This window comes from Mauremys reevesii, linkage group 13 (genome assembly GCF_016161935.1).
Source record: "Mauremys reevesii isolate NIE-2019 linkage group 13, ASM1616193v1, whole genome shotgun sequence".
Lineage (NCBI taxonomy): Eukaryota > Metazoa > Chordata > Testudines > Geoemydidae > Mauremys > Mauremys reevesii.
In genome coordinates, this window is record NC_052635.1 from 19,506,791 (window position 1) to 19,522,811 (window position 16,021).

Sequence of the window (16,021 nt, forward strand, 5' to 3'; positions counted from 1 at the left end):
TCTCTCGTAGGCAGTAATTTCTCCTGAAACCAGTCTATAAATGATATTCGCTTCCACTGCTGGGCTTCTGGCAGAGATCCTTTCGTGACAATAGAGCAACATGAGATCTTCATTCCAGATGAAAGCTAGGCACTTGAAACTAGCTAATGATGAATTATTAAGCACAAGTTTAGCAATGTTCACGAAAGGAAACTCTACCAAATGTCAAGCAGCGGATGCTATTAGATTGTAAAAGACAAGTCGCATAGAAAGCTGGGCCAAGCAATGAACTGGAATGAATGTCTCATATTGACCCAGTTTCACACGCGCAGGTCCGTATTTTGGCCAGCAAATCAGCCGAATAGGATTTGTAGGCTACTTCAAGGAGAAATTTCTGCCTAGCATTTATCTGCACTGAACCTCTCCTTTATAGCAATTTTCACGAAAGGAGCTCTGCCAAATAGCCACCAGTGCTTTCCAAAAGCATTTGGAGGTTGGTTCTAGGGGAAATAGTGGGCTTAATAAATCATCATTAGCTAATTTGAAGTGCCTAGGTTTCATCTGGAATGAATTTCCCATGTTTATCTCTTTTCTCTGACGGATCTCAGCCAATTGGCGAGCAATGCATCGGAATAGCATGTGGAATTGGAATCCAGGAGAAAGTGGTGCCTACCAGTGATCTGCACTGAACTTCTCCTTTTTTGCAATGTTGACGAAAGGACTGTCCAGCAGAGGATGCTATTGGCTTCTGAAAGAGGATTCTATGAGAGATCCTTGCCTAGGCATCAACTGGAGTGAATTTCTCATAGTTATCAATTTTCACACACGCAGATCAGTCTTAAGGCCAGCAATGCACCGGAATAGCATGTGTAAGTTGAGTCCAGGAGAAAGTCGTGCCTAGCAGTGATCTGCACTGAACGTCTCCTTTTTGGCAACGTTGACGAAAGGATTGTCCAGCAGAGGATGCTATTGGCTTCTGAAAGAGAATTCTAAGAGAGATCCTTGCCTAGGCATCAACTGGAGTGAATGTCTTACGAATTTTCACACACGCAGATCAATCTCAAGGCCACCAACGCAGCCGAAGAGCATTTGTAGGCTGCTTCAATGAGACAGTCCTGCGTAGCAGTGATCTGCACTGATCTTCTCCTTTATAGCAATTCTCACGAAAGGAGCTCTGCCAAATAGCCACCACTGCTTTCGAGAAGCATTTCTAGGGGAAATTCCTGTCTTGCACTGATGCGGGCTTAATAATTCATCATTAGGTAGCTTCAAGTGCCTAGCTTTCATCTGGAATGAAGATCTCATGTTGCTCTGTTGTCACGAACGGATCTCTGCCAGAAGCCCAACAGTGGAAGCGAATATCATTTTTACACTGGTTGCAGGAGAAATTACTGCCTACGAGAGATTTGGAAAGACTAGCTCATGTATAGCTGTTTTCACAGCGTATCTCGGTCAAATTGCTCGCTTTGCGTCCAAATAGCAATTTTAGGATCTTAGCAGGAGAAATTCGTGCCTACCAATATTCCGCAATGAATTTCTCATGTTTCGCTGTTTTCACAACATATCTCTTCCAAATGGCCAGCAGAGCATCAGAATTACAGTTGGAGGACGATTCCATTAGACATTCGTCACTCGCAGAGCTATGCGCGAATTGGTCATTGGTAGCTATTTTCAAGAAAGAAGCTCAGACAAATGGCTAACAGTGCATCCGAATAATGTTTGGCGGATAGTTCAAGGAGAAATTCGTGCCTATCAGTGATCTGCAATGACAGGCTCATGTTTAGCAATGTTCACCAAAGGAAACTACCAAATGTCCAGCCGGGGATGCTATTGGCTTGTGAAAAACCTTGTGGCTGGGCCAGGCATGCTCCAACCGTGGACACTCAGGCTGGGGGCCGCCACTTGCAGCACAGGGACTGGGCAAAGCAGCCTGCGGACAGGACGGTCAGAAGCAGCAGAAGCAGTGGGGCCATATAGGGTGGTGTGCTGCCGTGTGGGCCCTCGTCCTGCTCTCCAGGGTTCCTCTCCCTCTGGGGCTACCCTGCCCCGGCTCCTGAGCCTCCTGCTGGGGCAGTCCCTTGGCTCTGCCTTCCCAAGTCCCGTTCGGATCTGGAGGCAGGAGCCCTGGCTGGAGGGACCCTGGGCTGAGGCATGGCCCGGGAGCCCCAATGCTTACCCGACCCTGCCAGTGCCGGATTGGCTGGAGGTGAGGGGGGAGCGGGTTGAGTCAGCACTGGTTGGGGGAGCCCAGGGCTGGGGGGTGTGGGTGGGGTGGGGGGGGGGGGGGGGGGGGGCAAACCCCTGGGCTGGGGCAGCAGAGGGTGCAGGTGGGGGGGTGAGAGCCCAAGGCTGGGGTGGAGGGCAGCCAAAATTTTTTTTGCTTGGAGTAGCAAAAGCCCTGCCCCTGATCACCATGAGTTTTCAAAGATAATGGCCAAGGCCTCTGCAATCACATCCACCAACTCCTTTAGCGCCCTTGGCCTGCTAAACACAGGGTTGTGAGTTCAATCCTTGACAGGGCCTTTTAGGGATCTGGGGCAAAAATCTGCCTGGGGATTGGTCTTGCTTTGAGCAGGGTTTGGACTAGATGACCTTCTGAGGTCTCTTCCAACCCTGATATTCTATGATTGAAGTTCCCCCATGAGAACCAGGGCCTGTGATCTAGTAACTTCAATTAGCTGCCAGAAGAAAGTCTTGTCCCTTTGGTCTGGTGGTCTATAGCAGACTCCCACCATGACATCACCCTTGTTGCTCATTCTTCTAAACTTAATCCAGAGACTCTCAGGTTTTTCTGCACTTTCATACTGGAGCTCTGAGCAGTCATACTGCTCTCTTACATACAATGCAACTCCCCCACCTTTTCTGCCCTGCCTGTCCTTCCTGAACAGTTTATATCCATCCATGTCAGTACTTCAGTCATGTGAGTTATCCCACCAAGTCTCTGTTATTCCAATTACATCATACTTCCTTGACTGTGCCAGGACTTCCAGTTCTCCCTGCTTGTTTCCCATGCTTCTTGCATTTGTGTATAGGCACTGAAGATAACTCACTGATTGTCCCGCTTTCTCAGTATGAGGCAGGAGTCCTCCCCTCTTGCACACTCCTGCTCGTGCTTCCTCCTGGTATCCCACTTCCCACTTACCTCAGGGCTTTGGTCTCCTTCCCCCAGTGAACCTTTTTTAAAGCCCTCCTCACTAGGTTAGCCAGCCTGCTTGTGAAGATGCTCTTCCCTCTCTTCGTGAGGTGCAGCCCGTCTCTGCCTAGCAATCCTTCTTCTTGGAACACCACCCCATGGTCCTCTTCACATGGGGTAGAGGTGGACCGTGTGATGAACTCATATACTGGCCAGATTTGATCAAAGTAGGACAGTACTGCTCTGGTGTCCTAGGCTCAGATGCTAGTGGTTAGAGAGCCTGCATGAGACTGTACCTGGATGTGTCCCTACTTGCTTGCATGCTGGTGAAAGTTCAAGTCTGAAGGGCTTTGCAACTTGTCATAGCAGCACACTGTGAGAGGGAGCCCAGGCTGGTGGGTCAGAGGGCTCAGTGGTACTGCAGTTCCAGGTGGCACCCTGGGGAACCCATCACAAATATACTTTTGCAAATTATTATTTTTAAGCTTTTCAATTCAGCCTAATCAAAATGGGGTTTTGCTGGAAACTGACAGAAAGCATTTAGAAGAAGATAATACCATCTAGGCAACAAATACACAAGAGATCAGAGCAGAGCATGGCCCCACCCAGGCCCATATGTTACCCTCATGCAGCTACACCATGGGCAATACCTGGCTGGTGGCCGTGCTGCTGAAAGGGGCCTGGGGTTAGAGTGGATCACAAACTGAATCTGAGTCTGTTACTTGGGGTTTTCAGAACCTAAAATAGTGGTAAGCTAACTGTTTCACAGCAATTTCCATCTGATAAATGATTTATACAAGTAAGCATGCTCTTATCTAAAATTACAATTGTTTAGATTTTAACACACACCCATACGCAATAGGTTTAGGACATCCCAGACATAGTTACCCACAGTCTGAGATGGTTTTGAGTAATCACCAGCCGGACTTCCAGGGGCCCGCTTTCTATCCAGCTGATGGGGAGTTTAGATGTCAGCTCCTTGTCCTGAGAAAAGTTTCTTCGGGTATTTACTGTTACTCTAACAAAGCACATAACCAGCACTGACTCCTAGTGGGTCAGCATAATGACCTCTACTGAGTCAGCAAGTGTCCTAATTTCAACACGCTGCTCATCATCTCAAAACATTTCTAGTATTTTTAGCCATAACAACAATATATCGGAGGCATTTAAAACCAAGCTTGCTATTCACTTACTTTCCTCTGCAACTTTCTATCCCATCCTCCCATTCTGATTAACAAACTGCAAGTCTTCCCTTGTCTGACCTTGTCTCACATTATTGCCAGCTATGTGATGTTTGGTTTTCAGCCAACAGTGGCTACACATATAAAATGACTGACTGCAGCGCTGTCAAGTTCTGGGATACATGCAGGAATGTCAAATTCCAGGGCAACAAGTCAGCAATGGGACGTAGTTGTGAAAAGGGCTAACATTGTATGTAAGACATGGGAGGTAATTGGCCCGCTCTGCTTGACACCGATGAGGCCTCAGCTGAAGTACAGTGTCCAGTTCTGCGTGTGACACTTTAGGAAAGATGTGGACAAATTGGAGAAAGTCCAGAGGAGAGCAACAAAATGATCAAAGGTTTAGAAAACCTGATCTAGGAGGAAAGGTTAAAAAGCTGGGACTGTTTAATCTTGAGAAAAGAAGCCTGAGTGGGGATCTGATAACGGTCTGCAAATATGTTATGGTCTCTTATAAAGAATCATCGGATCATAGAAGATTAGGGTTTGAAGAGACCTCAGTAGGTCATCTAGTCCAGCCCGCTGCTCAAAGCAGGACCAACACCAACTAAATCATCCCAGCCAGGGCTTTGTCAAGCCTGACCTTAAAAACCTCTAACTGTGGTGATTCCACCACTTCCCTAGGTAACCCAGTGCTTCACCACCCTCCTAGTGAAATAATGTTTCCTCATATCCAATCTAGATCTCCCCCACTGCAACTTGAGACCATTGCTCCTTGTTCTGAGCACACCACTGAGATCAGCTGAGCTCCATCCTCTTTGGAACCCTCCTTCAGGTAGTTGAAGGCTGCTCTCAAATCCCCCATCACTCTTCTCTTCTGCAGACTAAACAAGTCCAGTTCCCTCAGCTGCTCCTCATAAGTCATGTGCCCCAGCCCCCTGATCATTTTTGTTGCCCTCCGCTGGAATCTCTCCAATTTGTCCACATCCTTTCTGTAGTGGGGGGCCCAAAACTGGATGCAATACTCCAGATGTGGCCTCACTAGTGCCGAATAGAGGGGAATAATCACTTCCCTCGACCTGCTGGCAATGCTCCTACTAATGCAGCCCAATATGCCATTAGCCTTCTTGGCAACAAGGGCACACTGCTGACTCATATCCAGCTTCTTATCCACTGTAATACCCAGGTCCTTTTCTGCAGAACTGCTGCTTAGCAGGTCGATCCCAAGCCTGTAGTGGTGCATGGGATTCTTCCGTCCTAAGTGCAGGTCTCTGCACTTGTCCTTGTTTAACCTCATCAGATTTCTTTTGATCCAATCCTCCAATGTGTCTAGGTCACTCTGGATCCTAGCCCTACCCTCCAGCTTATCTACCTCTCCCCCAGCTTAGTGTCATCCACAAATTTGCTGAGGGTGAAATCTATCCTGTTATCCAGAGCATTAATAAAGAAGTTGAACAAAACCGGCCCCAGGACCGACCCCTGGGGTACGCTGCTTGATACCGTTGATCGAGCTGTTGATCACTACCCACTGAGCCCAACAATCTAGCCAGCTTTCTATCCACCTTATAGTCTATTCTTCCAATCCATCCTTTTTTAACTTGCTGGACGGTGATGAATTGTTCTCAGTGCCTACTGAAAGTAAGAGAAGCAATAATGGGCTTAATCTGCAGCAAGGAGGATTAGGTTAGACCAGAGGTAGGCAAACTATGGCACACGTGCCGCCTTTGGCACACTAGCTGATTTTCAGTGGCACTCACACTGCCTGGGTCCTGGCCACCGGTCCAGGGGGCTCTGCATTTTAATTTATTTTAAATGAAGCTTCTTAAACATTTTAAAAACCTTATTTACTTAACATACAACAATAGTTTAGTTATATATTCTAGATTTCTAGAAAGAGACCTTCTAAAATGTTAAAATGTATTACTGACACACGAAAACTTAAATCAGCGTGAATAAATGAAGACTTGGCACACCACTTCTGAAAGGTTGCTGACCCCTGGGTTAGACAGTAGAAAAAACTTTCTAACTATAGGGCTAGTGAAGCTCTGGAATAGGCTTCCAAGGAGGTTGTGGAATACCTGTCATTGGAGGTTTTTCAAAACAGATTGGACAAACTCCTGGCAGGGATGCTCCAGCTTCACTTGGTCCTGCCTCAGTGCAGGGGGCTGGACTTGATGACATCTTGAGGTCCCATCCAGCCAGACATTTCTATGATGTCCCTGACCCCACCTGCCTGTGTTGAGCTGTCTGAGCTGAGATGGGTTAAAATGGGGGTGGAGTGTGGGGGGGGTTCCCTGTGTCAAATTTTGAAAAAAGATGTTTTGTGATAATTTTTTTTTCGGATTTTGATGAAATTCAGCATTTGGATTTCCAGGATTATTATTTAATTGTCATTCTCACTCTGCCATCACCCCCACTTGCCTGTGATGCTGAGTTGCTGGGCAGGGCTGAGCTGGAATCTGATCACCTGGTTATCGCTGTCCTTGATCTCGTACCCGCAGGAGTAACTCCCAGAACTGTTCCTGGACACCACATGGTCATAGTTGTAGGTGACCTTCTCCTCTGAACCCCACTGGGATGAAACCTCCTCCCGTCCTTGCAGAAGATGATGCAGGTGGCCAGGAGCTGGGACAGCACGGAGCACTGGAGCCGCATGGAGTCCCCTGGCTGGGCAGACGTCTGGCTCAGGTAGAGGATGGGGCCACGGAGAGTGCCTGGGAAGGGGAATGGGTCAGCACTATCAATGGGGCGTTGGTGGCGCCCAGCACTGTTGGTGGGACAGGATGCAAATGGCAGGTGGGTCTGTGCCTCATCGTGGTTGGAGGGTCTGATTACAGCTCAACTGGGCAGATGGGGAGATGAACTCTCTCTGGTGACCGGAAGCTTCATTAAGTGGGATCATTTGGGTTGTGGAAGGGCTTGGAGGCTCAGTGGGCTGGGCTCCAATTGTCTGGCACTGCACACTCTCCTAGAACAAAGGGCCCTGACGTGGGCACCCGGCTGACATAGCTGGAGCAGAACAGGTGGGAGAGAGGCTACCCTCAGCAAGACCGGCCCCTGGCCATTGAGGGCTGTCTAGGGCAGAGGTTCTCAACCTTCTTCTTTCTGAGCCCCTGCTCCATCCCACAACATGCTATAAAAACTCCATGACCTAGCTGTACCACGACAACTGTTTTTCTGTATATAAAAGCCAGGACCCTGCTCGGATCCCACACAGCCCCGCGCACCTTCCCTGGCCATTGCTGCTGACACCACAGTGAGCAGGGAGCAGCCAAAGGGGTGGTGGCTGGAGGCCTGAAAACAGAGGGGTAAATGCCCTGGGTAGAATGGGGACAGAAAGACAGACGGACTCACCGGGTACTGAACATATCTCCTGGCTGCTGGAACTCAGCTCTGGGAACAGAAAGGTGCCGTACGGTTAGTGCTGGAGATAAAATCTCTCCCTTTTCTGAGGTCCCTCTTCAGAGACAAAAACTGCCTTTCATAGGAAAAAATTTCTGATTTGTGTTTTGGTAAAGAAGCAGACCAGGCAAGATGTTAGATCTGGGGCATGGCACACAGACCTTGGCTGAGCTGGGAACCGCCTTTCCCTTCAGCTCTCTAGAGGGCCAGATCCTCAGCTGGTGTAAACCGGCCTGACTTCAGTGGAACGACACAGGCAAAGGGTGGAACAAAGGAACCGGAGGGACTCAGCTGCACGAGCCCTGGCATCCTGAGATCTCTTTCTCATAATTCAGTTTGATCCCAGGCAATTTGTTGTTGTAACTCTTGGCCAGACAGTCTGATCAGACAGTGGGATCTGTCCATCCCCCACCAATTAACAGATTTTCCCCCAGTCCCCACATTTCTCCCCCAACCCTGGTAACTCTGATACTCTACAAAAACTCTTACATTGAATATGATCTTCAGCAGAGGTGCTGGTGTCAGGCTGGGCGCGGTCTCTGTGGGGAGTAATAAGGACAGGGGGTATCAGTGACACTGTGTGCTCTCTCTCTGTCACCTTGGTGACACTGAGTCTGTTTTCAGAGGTCCAGCTGTGAGGAGATTTCTTCCTATGGCTTGTTTTCCTACTAGGACCTTACATCTCCAATCAGCTCACACTCAGTGGAAAGGCAGCAAATCCAACTTCTGGATAATCAGGAACATGGTGGCTTTACCATTTACAGAGGGAACATCTAATAAAGATTAGACTTGAACGTCCTGTTCTACTTCAGCAAAATGGCACAGAACCAACTAACCAAAACCCCACTAGGTCAGCATGGAGTTAAGATTGGGAGGAGGGGGGGGGCAAGGAACTGAAAATTCCTGATACTTTAGGACAGAAGAGAACCTGGTCATTTTCACAAAGTTAGAACTGGGTGTCATTTTTCAACAGATTTTTTTTTCATGAACAATAGTTTAACCAAAATAAAATGTTTGGCCAAACTATTAAATCCAATGAAATTTTCAATGAAAATCTTAAAACAAAATATTCATTTTGTTTTCTTTTGAATGGACACTTTTGTTTTATTTCACTTAGAAATTTTTAGTGAGAAAATTGTTTATTTGAAATTTTTTCACCCAAATAAAACTGGATTTTTGGCCCAGGTCTCCTCAGTGCAGAAAGGCTGAACATGCATTGTTAAGGCTCGACTTTAATGTATTTGCATATTGTGGAAATACAGCCTCAGAGCCCCACTTCTGGCCTAGTCTGCAACCAGCTCCCATGTCCGAGGAGAGCAGGGTGGGAGTGTTTGTAGAGAGAGACTGGTCATAAGGCAGGAAGAAGGAGGAAAGGAATATTTGAAGAGAGGCAGCTAAGGAGCCCTACAGGTGGGGGCACTGAGGAAGGCAGGAACATACCCTGCTGGAAGTTGGAGTGGGGCTCCCAGTACTGAGAGTCCATGTGTCATGTCCCCATTACCCCACAAGTTTTATTGGCAGAGTTGCTGCACTGGGGACCCAGGCTGGGTTGGACACTGGCATAGTCTGGAAACTGCCTCTAGTCTCCCATGCGCCTTTCCTTCTCTGTGTCCAGCTGGTCACCCCATGGATTCCCTCATCTCCCACCTGGGAACTCTCTGTCCCACCCCAGGGCTGGCTTCTCCTTATCATGTCTGTCTGGGTCGGGACCATGTAGATTTCCTGAATCCTCTTGGAGCAATGTGCAGCTCATGAATATGCTCCCAGCTACGTAGCAGTGAGGCCAGCATGGGGCAGGCAGGTTTAGAACCAGTCAGGGCCAGCTCTACAGTTTTCGCCGCCCCAAGCAGCGTGCCGAATTGCCACCACAGGCAGCGGGGGCAGTCCCTGTCCCCTTAGGGCGGCAGGTGCTTTCTGTGGCTGCAGCAATTCGGCAGCAGCTTCTATGTTTAGCTGAAGCCGCCGCGACAGCTAAACATAGCTTGGGGCAGAACAACAGGGACTGCCGCCCTTGCAGACTGCCGCCCCAAGCATCAGCTTGGAATGCTGGTGCCTAGAGCTGGCCCTGGAACCAGTGTATGGGTGCTGTGGCCCTCAGAAGGGCGGCTGGCTGCAGAAGGAATAGAGGGGAAAGGGTGCAGGAGTCGGGGGGAGCCCTGAATGGCAGATGCTGGCACAAGAGCAACCGGGAGCAACCCTTAGACATTCTCTTTGGGGTCCCTGCAGAGTTTGTGTGTGTGAAGGCTGGGAGGGGGTCCTGAGAACCCCTGACAGGGTGGTGAGCAGACAGTGAACCAGCAGCACTCAGCAACTCCTGACACTGAGGGCAGCCAATGAGTTGGTCCTGCTGGTCTGTGCTGCAGAAGCGATCAGCTCAGAGCCCTCTGCACAGCGCGTTGTTCACACATATGGTGTGCACTGAATCTCCACGGGTGTTCCTGCTGCCTGGTTCTCGCCATCAGGCAGGGAGCGCCACGGCTGCCCCATGAACAGATCCGCAACGAAATCACGGGCCGCTGTGAGCGAACCATCTGTGGGTGTTTTAGTGCACGTCTGTGTGTGAACGTGCTGAACCTTGCACTAAACCCTCTGCAGCTGATGGAGCTAACATTGGGTGTTAGTCACAATAGCTGGATGGACTGGAGACCGTTGGCTCCCAGCCAGGCCTGGCCACTCCCAGCCCTGCCCCAAAGAAGAGACCCAGTTCAAGGGAGCTGGCTGGGTCACTCAGTGCCACTTTGTGGCCAACCAGCCCCAACACACCCTGAGTGTAAAACAGGGTCACCTTCAGTCTTTGAAACCCCCGGGGGTGATTTTCAAATGAAGTCGCTCTGGTGCCGGTGAATCTGATGGGAACATGCTGCTTTGGCTTACCCCTTCCTTAAAGTGTCTCCTCCTAATTCCCAGATCCCATCCTGACCAGGAAGTTCATTCTGCCCTGGCCTTTTCAAAACTTCCTCCAGAATAAACATAAGAACATAAGAATGGCTGTACTGGGTCAGACCAAAGGTCCATCTAGCCCAGTATCCTGTCTTCCAACAATGGCCATATGCCCCAGAGCTAATGAACAGAACAGGTAATCATAAAGTGATCCACCCCTGTCTCTCATTCCCAGATTCTGGCAAATAGAGGCTAGGGACACTATTCCTGCCCATCCTGGCTAATAGCCATTGATGGACCTTTCCTCTATGAATTTATCTAGTTCTTTTTTGAACCCTATTATAGCCTTGGCCTTCACAACATCCTTTGGCAAGGAGTTCCACAGGTTGACTGTGCGATGTGTGAAGAAATACAAACTCCTGGCAGGGATGGTCCAGCTTCACTTGGTCCTGCCTCAGTGCAGGGGGCTGGACTTGATGACATCTTGAGGTCCCTTCCAGCCAGACATTTCTATGATGTCCCTGACCCCACCTGCCTGTGTTGAGCTGTCTGAGCTGAGATGGGTTAAAATGAGGGTGGAGTGTGGGGGGGCGTTCCTGTGTCAAATTTTGAAAAAAGATGTTTTGTGATAATTTTTTTTCAGATTTTGATGAAATTCAGCATTTGGATTTCCAGGGGATTATTATTTAATTGTCATTCTCACTCTGCCATCACCCCCACTTGCCTGTGATGCTGAGTTGCTGGGCAGGGCTGAGCTGGAATCTGATCACCTGGTTATTGCTGTCCTTGATCTCGTACCCACAGGAGTAACTCCCAGAACTGTTCCTGGACACCACATGGTCATAGTTGTAGGTGACCTTCTCCTCTGAACCCCGCTGGGATGAAACCTCCTCCCCATCCTTGCAGAAGATGATGCGGGTGGCCAGGAGCTGGGATAGCACGGAGCACTGGAGCCGCATGGAGTCCCCTGGCTGGGCAGACGTCTGGCTCAGGTAGAGGATGGGGCCACGGAGAGTGCCTGGGAAGGGGAATGGGTCAGCACTATCAGTGGGGCGTTGGTGGCGCCCAGCACTGTTGGTGGGACAGGATGCAAATGGCAGGTGGGTCTGTGCCTCATCGTGGTTGGAGGGTCTGATTACAGCTCAACTGGGCAGATGGGGAGATGAACTCTCTCTGGTGACCGGAAGCTTCATTATGTGGGATCATTTGGGTTGTGGAAGGGCTTGGAGGCTCAGTGGGCTGGGCTCCAATTGTCTGGCACTGCACACTCTCCTAGAACAAAGGGCCCTGACGTGGGCACCCGGCTGACATAGCTGGAGCAGTACGGCTGGGAGAGAGGCGACCCCTCAGCAAGACCGGCCCCTGGCCATTGAGGGCTGTCTAGGCAGAGGTTCTCAACCTTCTTCTTTCTGAGCCCCTGCTCCATCCCACAACATGCTATAAAACTCCATGACCCAGCTGTACCACGACAACTGTTTTTCTGTATATAAAAGCCAGGGCCAGAGTTAGGGGCAGCCAGGGGGCTCCAGGCCCCAGCATGCCAAGCACATGCTTGGGGCGGCAAGCCGCAGGGGCGCTCTGCCGGCGCCGCGAGGCGTCAGGCAGGCTGCCTCCGGCGGTTTGCCTGCAGAGGGTCCGCCGGCCGCAGGACCTGCGTACCCTCCGCAGGCAAACCGCCGGAGGCAGCCTGCCTGCCGTGCTTGGGGTGGCAAAATCCCTAGAGCCGCCCCTGGGGTTAGCAAGCCGGGCATTTGCCCAGGGCCCCACACCAAAGAGAGCACCACAAAGCTAAGTTGATCAGGCTTTGGCTTCAGTCCCGTGTGGTAGCGCTTTGGCTTTCTGCCCCACCCCTTGCTGCTGCCTTGCCCAGGCAGCCAGCAAAGAAGCAACGCAGCCAGCCCCTGCTGCACTGGGTGCAGGGTCACTGGGTGCGGCTTCCTGGCCCGGGTCATATGGGAGCTCAGCCTGGTTTATAAAATGGTCCCTTCTGGCCGTACCTTTTCGAATTCTACCTGCTGACTATTAGCGGTGCGGCTGACATTTATGGACAAGGTGCAGGCTGAGTCCATGTGGGGGTGAGCTGCATGGGAGAAACCTGCGGCCATGAAGGGCTGGGAGCTGATCAGGGGCGGCTCTAGGCACCAGCAAAACAAGCTGGTGCCTAGGGCGGCCAAATCTAGGGGGCGGCAGGCTGGGCCGGCGGACGTGCCGCAGTCATGCCTGCGGGAGGTCCACCGGAGCCCCGGGACGACTGGACCTGCCGCAGGCATTACTGCGGAGGCGCTCGTCCCGCGGCTTGGCTGGACCTCCCGCAGGCATGACTGCGGCAGCTCAAGCGGAGCCGCGGGATCCGTTCACCGTCCGCAGCCGAGCCACGTGGGACCAGCGGACCCTCTGCAGTCATGCCCGCGGGAGCTATGCTGCTCCCGCGGCTCCGGGGTACCTCCCGCGCATGACTGCTTGGGGCGGCCAAAACGGTAGAGCCGCCCCTGGAGCTGATGCCATGGGAAGGTAAATCCCTTGGAGCCAGAGCTATGGTGTTCTCTGCTTACCAGAGCTAGTGACCTGAGGGTGGGATGGGTTGTGGACCCATGTTTCACCCCCAGCCATGTGTCACTCATGTGTCACCCCATGTGTCACCCATGTGTCACACCAGCCCCCTATCAGACCAGAGCTGAGAGGCAATGGGACAGGGAGGGGTTGGTCAGATCCCTGCTCGGATCCCACACAGCCCCGCGCACCTTCCCGGGCCATTGCTGCTGACACCACAGTGAGCAGGGAGCAGCCAAAGGGGTGGTGGCTGGAGGCCTGAAAACAGAGGGGTAAATGCCCTGGGTAGAATGGGGACAGAAAGACAGACGGACTCACCGGGTACTGAACATATCTCCTGGCTGCTGGAACTCAGCTCTGGGAACAGAAAGGTGCCGTGCGGTTAGTGCTGGAGATAAAATCTCTCCCTTTTCTGAGGTCCCTCTTCAGAGACAAAAACTGCCTTTCATAGGAAAAAATTGCTGATTTGTGTTTTGGTAAAGAAGCAAACCAGGCAAGATGTTAGATCTGGGGCATGGCACACAGACCTTGGCTGAGCTGGGAACCGCCTTTCCCTTCAGCTCTCTGGAGGGCCAGATCCTCAGCTGGTGTAAACCGGCCTGACTCCAGTGGAACGACACCGATCTGGCCCAGCAGCTCTCACACTCAGTGTTTACACTGGTTCCCATTTCTCTCCCACTAAACGGGAGTTGCTGGCTGTCTAGGCCAGGGGCTGCTCTCAGTTTTGTTTCCTTCCAACTTGCTACGACTTTGCGCAGGATTCCCGCATACTCACCGGGCAGCAAGAGGCACAGAGACAGGATCATCGTGGCACCGGGAGGAACCTATCAGGATGGAAACAGCCCAGCAGCTTCTTCTCCTGATGAGATCAGGAGGGGACAATCTACAGTCGCTCCCTGCTCCCACCTGCCCCCTCTGCCCTGTCTGACTTTGGAAGGGAAGCTCTGGTCTCTCTCTCTGCTCTGATCTACCCCACTCTGCTCCCCAGGATTGGAGTCTCCACCCAGCTCCTCTTCCTGTTCCCAGGCACCCTGGAGTCTGCAGCGCTCAGGCAGCACACGTTTCAGCCTCTCTCCAACCTGCTCTGTCCTCTCCTCAGGTCTGATATTAATCACTGCTCCCTGTTTCCTACCCTGCACCGCCCCCTTTCCTTGCCCTGGCCACAGCGTCTCTATTTAGGCCTGCAAAATTGAGAACTGAAAGGGTCTGGTTTGCTTGTTTGAGTCTAAACATATCACTGAGGAAACACCTCCTGTCCCATCTCACTGCCCAGGGACAGAGACAGCCCTGGCTAAAGGCACAGCTGGGCCAGAGTGAAAGGTCACTGGGTGATTGTGGGGCCTGGGATGTTGGATGAGTTTGAATCTTTGCTACACTCTTTCTCCAGTCCATGAGGAGAAGGACCCAGCTCCCCCAGGGGAAATTCACCCTCTGGGCTTGAGTTGGACATAAATGGGGTTGTGTAGGACCCCCTGCACAGAGGTGAATTTCACCACCAGAGAACAGCGATCACAATTCTGCACTGGCTTCCCCACCTCCTTAGTCTCCACCCTCCCCATCCACCACATCCAGCTCCAGCCACTTCTACAGAGTCTGCCATGACTTCCCTTCTCTTCTCATTCTGGGTTTCTGAGGAGTCTGCTGTCCCTGCTGAGAGACGGGCAGAAGGTCCCTTTCTCCTACCCTGGTTCCCTCTCGAATCACCTCCCCACTGCCGGGGTCGGGGGGAAGAACACAAGGCAGTTGAGAAAGAGCCTCCAGAAGTGACCTCTGAGGAGGTGGGGAGCTCAGATCAGTGTGACTAAGCAAGTGGAGGAACCAGAGCAAAAGGCCAAAGAAACATGAGGGAGTCTTTTGAATAGACATTACCACCTCTGCGGGAAGCCAAATAACCGAGGGCCACGAGGGAAATCTGTCAGGAGTACAAGGCAGAGCAGTTTTGCAGAGCAACTTTTCATTGATGCAGATTGATGCAGGATTGTCCTGGGTTGGTGGCTCGGCACATTTCTCCACTGGGATGGAGTCAGCTCTGCAGAGCAGCTGGACAGGGGATGTTTGGGGTAGTTCAGATGCTTGAGGGATCATCAGCATAGCTCAGGTAAGGGTCAGTGGAGCACAGGTTGAGACTACCTGTTATAAGCAGTGCCCAGAAAACAGCAGCGTGAAAAAGGTAAATATGTTTTGCTCTTTTTAAAAATATCATTATTTCAAAACTTTTTGTAAAAAATATTTTTTTAAATATTTGCTGTTTTTCCCACCTTTCTTGGTGGCAAAATGGTGAAAATGGAGGAAGGGGAAATCCAAAAGCTGAAACTTTATAAAAAATTATCCAAAAAAGTTTTTTTATGTAAATTTTCATTTTTTTCTTTTCATTTTCCAGTTTTATGTTTACAACTCACCCCGCCAAACAGTTTTAATGTTTTCTTTGAAAAAATGAAAACTTTGGAAATAATGAAAATATTTGGACAAAAACTCTCACTTTGGAGATTACTGCATTGTGGTGGCTTCGTCCAGAGTGACCCCAGGGCTGTGGGTCAGGCTGAGCTGCTGGCACCCTTGGATGGCAGCTGGGCCCTGCTTGTAGCTCAGACAATGCTGCCCAGAAAGGGTCTGATGCTCCTTGGTGTCTATGGAAAGACTCCACTGACCTCACTGGCCTTGGGATCAGGCCACTGTGTAAGCGGGTCGGTTCTCGTGTGACAGAGAAATGGCTCAGGAGCTTTCACTTGGAGTGAGCCCAATCCAGACTGGAACCAGGAACAGGGAAAGTCTCCACCATGGGTGGGTGAAGGGGAGGTTGATGACAGGACCATGCACAGCACACAGCAGTATGTGAAGAAGAGGAACTCAATCCCTGCATCCCCAGCAGAGCTTCCAACACAGCTGATATGTGAAG